Here is a 7,172-nt window from a genome sequence, read left to right as displayed (position 1 = left end):
TCGCGGGCGATACCAGCTGACTTTTTTTCTTATCAGTGCAAAAGAGACTCAAAATACTCTGTTGATTTTGATCTTTACATATAGGTGTTATACATAATTCAAAACTGTCAAATGTCTTCTTTTATTTGTGTATACTCATTATAAAAACAAAATGTTGTGTTTTTCGTAAAATAAAGAAAATAAACATGATGCGTGTTCTGTCGTCTCTCCCAATGTGAAGTTCATTTTGAAACGCGTCAGAAAATGATCTGTAACTAAGCTTATGTTTGTCAGACAGACTTAAAATGTATGTCTTTACAAAGCTTGGAATCTCTATTTTTAAATGATGTTGTGGCGAATAGGACGGCAGAGGGACGTGAGAGAACGGCGCGAGGCCGGTGGTGCGATTGCTAATGAGCAACACCTGTGAAGCACACCGGTCTCGCATCTCTCACGGAGGAGCGGAGGCATAAAGGAGGAGTGACGACGTTGATGATCGAGAGAGGAACAGGCCTGTATTTTAGTTGATTTTTTTTTTTTGTGTGTGTTTTATTTTAGCCAGCAGTCGTCCGCGAGGGGCTGCTGGCGGTATTTTAGTTTGTTTGGTTTTATTTTAATAAAGTATGTTTAAATGTTCGCCGGTTCCCGCCTCCTTCTTCCCTGAACATTGCTACAGATGTAAATTATATCAAAAGCAAATATTCTGTTTAAGTAATCAGTATGAAAGCAACGACATGTATAGTTTCTCAAATGCGTCCTAATTAACTCTAATGTGACCACACCCACGTGCACAAGAGTGATTGAAATGCAAATGATCCACGTGAAGGAGCAGACCTGAAAACGCCCTCGTCACATCAAAACAAAGAATCACACTGCGTCAAAAGGGGTGTATACAGGAGAATTCAGACAATGAATCCGCCCGCTAAATGTGCTGTTTGGCAGGGATCTTTTGAACTTTGTTATGCGTACCTGTAAATGCCCGCAAATCCCCGAAAACAGGAACTTGTCTGACCACATGCTGTTAGTTGATGGCTTGGCTTTGTAAATGCTAATTTGTTTTGGGACTGGCAGCTCAAGATTGACCCTATTCCCCTGCCCCCCTCATTAGTATTCAGGAAAGGTGGGCTGATAAGTGCTTTACATTGTGTCAATCTACAACAAAGACTGTAAACCCTGAAAAGCAGTTTGTATCTGGGTGTCCTCTGCTCTTCAAGATGGCTTGCAAAAGATCACTGGAGTTTTACGAAGAGCAGAGTAGAGATGTTACTCCTTTACGTCGGGACAATGTGGCTATTCAAACTCCGAGTCCGAACGAAAACAGACTGGTGTATATGGTAAATGCAAGTTTGAAGAGGATATTTGAAAAGCTGGAGACAATGGACAAGAGGTTGGATAAGATGGAGGCTGACATCAATTAGCTCAAAGAGGCAAAAGAGGAGCCTGCTTCAAAGAAATTAAAGAGGGCTGGGAATAATTCTGTTGCGGTAAGTTATTTTCTGACCGTAACAAACATTTGGCGTTGTCCGCTTAACTCCGTGTGCTTTATTTATTAATGTATTTGAATTGAGCCCTCATACTATGTTGGATGTTTACAGGAAGCTGTACGGAGATTGCACAATGGGGAAAACAACATACACAAATATGACCCACAGACAAGGTATATCTTTAAAACTATTGTTTCATAACAGTCATTTCTTCTAAATTATATTTTTAATCAACCTTCTTTAATTACTGCTCCACAGTCTATCCTCCCCCCACAACCTCGAGGTCACAACCTATCTTTATAATGGCGTCTCCATGGCTGTACTGGACGTAGATCCTGCTGTTGTTAAAGGTAAGTCACAAGAGAATGTCCCAAGGCTACAACTATTTAACTGTATAGATTAGTTAGTTATAAATAAACACATTCTCCCCCCTCACTATCTTCCTCTCTCTAGCATCCTGCTGTCACAGTGTTGGGTTTGTGTTCCCCTGATGTCCACTAGATGTCCTCCTTTCCCACGGTGTCCTTCACTGATGAACTACATTTCCCACGATCCTTTGTCTCATCATTGCACTCAGCTGTTCCTTATCACTGATCATTGCACTCAGCCAATTCCCCATTATCATTGTCGATTCCCTGTGTATATAACCCTGTCTGTTTCAGTATGTGTCACGGAGTCCTTGTATATTGTCACACCACTTCTGGTTGCCTGTTTTTTGAGTGTTTGTGTTTGTTTTCTTGTTTTTGGATTGCCTTTGGATTTGACCCTTGCCTGGACTGGATGTACGATTTTGGATGATCCCTAATAAACTACTGCTTTTGGAACTTACCTTTGTTTCCCCGTGTGTGGAACGTTACACCTGCAAGACGTATTTTGAAACTGTTAGAAGGGGTTACAGGATGGCCCAAGATGAGAACAAAGACAAGATGGAGGACAGCAGGATCATTGTGCGCATGAGACAAAGAAAAAGAAGAGTAAGTGTAAATAAATATAAATCTCAGTAAAAGACTCAGCCTGGGAGAGGCTCCCATCCCAACCAATTTGATATTTTCAGTGGTTTAATTACTTTTTTCCCTCCTATTTTGCAGCTGCTGAGCAGCAGGACTATCGTTCTCCAGACAGAGGAAGAGGCAGCTTTCTGGAAGACTACAACAGTTGACCACATGTCTGAAGAGGAGGATGCTATCTTGGATGGAAAGTCGGTGTGGGTTGTTTGGTCTCCAACCCGTAGTACAGTTTTGTCTGCGCTGTTCGGGGTGCTACAAAAAAGACTGGAAGCAGACCAGAAGTACTTGGGAACTCATCATGCACGAGTTGGTGCAGATTGAGTCGCGGTGGAGACCACAGAAGCTGGCCTGTGAATTATTTTAGTATTACGCATCTAAATATTATTCTATAGTATAATTTGAATATTCTGTTGTTTTATTTATATTATAAAGTATTATTTATAGATTGTATTGTATATAATTCTATATAGTTTTCTATATATATACTGCATTTATATATTCTATACAATTCCATATTATCTATTTATAAATTGTATTTGTATATTGTACTATTTATATATTCTAAAGTATTTGTATATTATATTGTTTCTATATATTATACACACAATATATAAACCCATATAATATATAAGGCCTATGACTAATAGTAAAGTGTATTCTGTGCTAATTTATTTTTATTTAGAGAATTTTGACTGTGTATATATATGTCATGTGCCCAGTGTCATTTACAAATAATAAAAATAACAAACTCAACTTTGTCTATCTGATGGCTTGACATTATAACCATGAACACCAATGATAATAAATATTAATAATGAGTAATAATAAACCCAAATGAGGCCATAAACTGGACCAATAGTGTGGGGGTTTAGAGGAGGGACAAAGCATTGAGCAGCCAATCCTATGTAAGACCTCTGACCAATTGAAGGAGGCCACTGCCTTGTGTCCCAAAGGTGTGAAATGCTAATATTCCCTTGCATTGACCCCGACCGGGGGATTATTCACCATGGTAACTGATGGCCCTTAGTGGCTCCCTGCTGTGCCCCAAACTTGGTACATATCCAGGAGTATTCGGGATTGTGTGACGGGACAGCAAACTCCCGTACACACACGTTTATTTGTGGAGTACACAGGAGTACTCAGGAGTTTTACATGCCCGATTACAGCTCTTTTCACGCAGTGTCAGGGACTTCAGTAGCCTACTCCTCTGCTTTACATCGAGTTTAGAAGACTGTGTTTGTGCTGTGTTGTGATGAGCACCTTGAATTTACCTCAGAGGAAATAGAAGAATTATTTTTCGCGATTTGAAGATGAGAAAGATTTTTGTGGTAAGACATCCACTCATAATGTCATTGTTATACATTTTACATTGCGCAACTAGTCAAACTGGTGCCAGACTAAAACGTACGTTGTGAAATGAGATTGGAGAAAAAACATGAAACCTAATTTTAAATTTATATACTTGTACACGACACGAGGATAATAAAACACAGCATGATATACAAGTATCTTATGAGTGTTTAATATGGTGAATATAATGTTTAGGGAAGTGTTTACTGATAAATACTGTGTTTGTGGGTATCTGCTCAAACGTAGATGTCTAGGCCTATATGTGGTAACAATAATGTTTCATAGTTTGGAGCGGCTCAATCGCTTCAGTAAATGTTCTCTACACGTGCTGTGAGTTTCAGTCAGTCGCGCTGTGCATTTGTAAAGCAAAACACGCAAAACAATAGGCAATCTCATTTCATAACGTCATAACGAATGGAAACATTTGAAGTAACATATGATCTATACATTTTTCTCTAGTGTAGTGTTTCAGAAGTGTTCATTTTTAATGATTTATAGGCCGCCTGGTATAGGCTATTGTTATTGCTATTTTATGCAGCCCTACACATAAAATGAACACCAGGTTGGTTGTGCCTTATAGGCATGTGTGTAGCCTACAGTACACGTATATGCCTACAATGCACAACCAACCTGGTGTTCATTTTATATATAATGTATGTGTGTGTATTTTGTACATTTTAAATCGCAATTTTAACCAGAAAAATGTAAAATGTATTCCCAAAATCATGCAGCCTATAGTTTATCTTGATATCAGCATGTTCACAGTTGTTGTTTTTTTTACAGGGACCAGATGCCACTGGATGAGTCCTGCTGACTTCAACATTCACATGAGTCTCTGTACATGAACATGGTCAAATGAAAAAAATCAAACACCTTGGAAATGACAGGTATGTAGGCCTACTATGTTTCAGGAATGGCACAAAGTTATGTGACTGTTCAAGTCTCTGTCTTTAGGTCAATGTGTTCAATAATGTGCTTTTTTGTCCTTTGTTGTGTATCTTTGGATTATGTTGTGTTGTAAATAAATCCAAACAATTTTTTAAATCTCCTCATTCTTTGTGCAAGGCTCCTCATGATGATAGGGCCTGATGGCACCTGATAGGGCCATTAGGGGAGGGTCTTTGTCTTTTTCAGGTGTAAAATGCATTCATATTAATGAGAGATCATGCCCCTTCGCATAAAGCGAAGCATTCGAAGCATTTTGTGTTCGTTCTACACAAAACACGCCATACAATTTTAAATGACTTTATTGTCTTATCTGAATGAGGAGTCAGGATGATTTTCACATAGTTTTGGTGCAAATACTCTAGGCTATGCGATAAAATTTTCAAGAGTCTTCTGAAGAAATAATAAGTATGCCTTTTATGACCTTATTTTAGTGACAATTTCTTTTTGTTTTTTCACAAACCACGCATAAACGTCACTATTTCAAAACTACAAACTTTTACATACATGCTGCTGACATAATACTGTAGCAGAGTGTGTGCTGAATACAGTGTAATAAGACTTTAGCCATGAAAATGTCACAAGTAACAGAAATAAGCACAAATGTCAGAGCATGTCAGAACACCTCCAGGAGCCAGAAAACACCTCGGACCCCAGAGGGTTAAGTTTAGCCTATCTCAATTCTAGATTTATATTAGGCAGTATCAAAATGAAACTTACTTTGGATCTAATATGGATCTCGGATCTAATATGGATCGAAGGTCGGTGTAGAGTGCATCTATCATAATAACGATGGTCCAAACAATTTGTGTAACACTAGTAGTTTGTTTGTTTATTTTTTTTTTCTTTGGCACGAATACGTGTAGTAGGGTAGGTCTATAATTTATTCGTTCATAACGACATGTTTGAAACGTCATATTGACAACGGCTCATTGTATGATATTGCAGGGTTCAACTTCAACCGCCTCGTCTGAGTTTGCTGTCCAGGCGATAGGCACAACTAGTGTAAAGCCCAAAAATCCACGTTGGAGAAATCAGAAAGGGGGAAAAGGGGCACGATTCAAGGAGCTGGACCATGATAACCAGAGGAGGTTGAAGGAGCTGCGGGACCGGCTTAAAACATCAGATATCAAACGAGACATCCAAGATAATATCATCGTGCTCATCATGATCCGGCTAATTAGGTTCTTCGAACACACCTGCCGGTTATGATTAGTATAGCTGGATTGAGTTATCTGAGATAATTGGTTTAAAAGGGGATATGTATCTATAGTACAAACATTGATCAGCAACGCTGCTATTGGTTGCTCACCATGTCCAAAGAGCGTTCTCAGTTTTTCTCATAGATATATACCTATGAGTTTTTCTCGACAGCAGAACAAGAGTTATTGCTTGAAGGTTATGCTGAATTTGAAAGCTTAATTAAACGTGTGCAAAAGAAAAAAGTGTGCAAAAGCCAGGAGAGAGGGCTGGCAAAAAGAAGCAGAGAAATTAAGTTTGTTGTGACCAAGTTAAAAGTTTTTAGCACTTATCATTATTACAGTATATATTTTTGTATTTTAATAATTTCTAAATAATTCATAACTTGGTTCATTGGAATGTTAGAGTCACCACCCCCACTACTAGAACAAGTAAAAGAGAAGTACTATAATATTCTACATAATGGTAATTTGTATTACTTATACTAGTCTCTTTTAAAAAGGCAAAATGCCTGTTTATAAAAGCCACCAAGAAAAAGGCTGAGAAAAAAAGAAAAGAAAAACAAACAGGTGGTGGTCCTGCACCCCTACGTTATACCCAGGCAGAAGAGTTGGCCCTTGGGTTGAATGTGAACCGAACCATTGTGAAGGGCATCCCTGGGTTCAGCTCTTCCTCAGACCCACAGCCAGGGACCAGTAGCAGCAACACCTTCACTGCTGGTAAATTAACTTTAAATGATCTTAGTACACTCTAAAATAATTTGTTGCTGCATTAAATTAAAGGGATAGTTCACCCAAAAATGAAAATTCTGTCAGTATTTACTCACCCTCATGTTGTTCCAACCCCGTAAGACCTTCGTTCATCTTCGGAACACAAATTAAGATATTTTTGAGGAAATCTGAGAGCTGGGTCAATCCTCCATAGTCCATAGGCTTCTTCAGGGATTGAAACTTGCCGGCCTCAAAAAGTTATTAAAGACATTGTTAAAATAGTCCAAGTGACTATAGTGGCTCAATCTTAAGTTTATCAAGTGACGAGAATACTTTTTGTGAACAAAAACAAACAAAAATAATGACTTTATTTCAACTATTCAATTCCTTCTCTTTGGGCCTCTAGTCAGTTAAACTAGTGTGATTACGTAGAGATACTGTACATCACATCTAGTATCTCAGTATTGGCTGACGCTGGTCATGTGGGTGTTGCGTGT

At 38.6% G+C, this 7,172-nt stretch overlaps 1 long non-coding RNA gene across 1 annotated transcript; it reads left to right on the top strand.

Annotated features, from left to right (window-relative positions):
- Positions 1–1,441: 1,441 nt before the first annotated feature.
- Positions 1,442–1,891, top strand: LOC143746335 (uncharacterized). Its single transcript, XR_013206500.1, has 3 exons — positions 1,442–1,463; positions 1,575–1,636; positions 1,722–1,891. It is a non-coding gene; the product is annotated as an uncharacterized LOC143746335 (long non-coding RNA).
- Positions 1,892–7,172: the final 5,281 nt, after the last annotated feature.

The sequence above is a fragment of the Siphateles boraxobius genome, unplaced genomic scaffold (assembly GCF_051911475.1).
Source record: "Siphateles boraxobius isolate OS27281-9 unplaced genomic scaffold, OSU_SipBor_1 22, whole genome shotgun sequence".
Lineage (NCBI taxonomy): Eukaryota > Metazoa > Chordata > Actinopteri > Cypriniformes > Leuciscidae > Siphateles > Siphateles boraxobius.
This window is presented reverse-complemented; position numbering and strand designations above follow the sequence as displayed.